Here is a 360-nt window from a genome sequence, read left to right as displayed (position 1 = left end):
CCCCCCCCCCCCCCCCCCCCGCCAAGTTAATAGTTTGAAGCCCCAACCCTCAATGTGACTGTATTTGGAGATAGGGCCTTTATGGAGGTAATTAAAATTAAAGGAGGTCATAAGGAGGGGGAGGGGCTGACCCAATAGGATTCGTGTCCCTGTAAAAAGAGACACCAGAGCTCACTGTCCCCACTCCTCCCAACAAGGTGAAGACTCTGGGAGCAGGCAGCCATCTGCAAGCCAGCAAAACCCTCACCAGGGACTGAATCACATTTCCTTGTCAGTAAAACTGGACTTCCCAGCCTCCAAAACTGTGAGAAATACAGTTAAAAATATTAAAAATATTTAAAAATTTAAAATATAAAAAAA

This window comes from Neomonachus schauinslandi, chromosome 6 (genome assembly GCF_002201575.2).
Source record: "Neomonachus schauinslandi chromosome 6, ASM220157v2, whole genome shotgun sequence".
Lineage (NCBI taxonomy): Eukaryota > Metazoa > Chordata > Mammalia > Carnivora > Phocidae > Neomonachus > Neomonachus schauinslandi.
The sequence above is the reverse complement of the archived record's forward strand: the minus strand, read 5'-3'. Positions refer to the sequence as shown.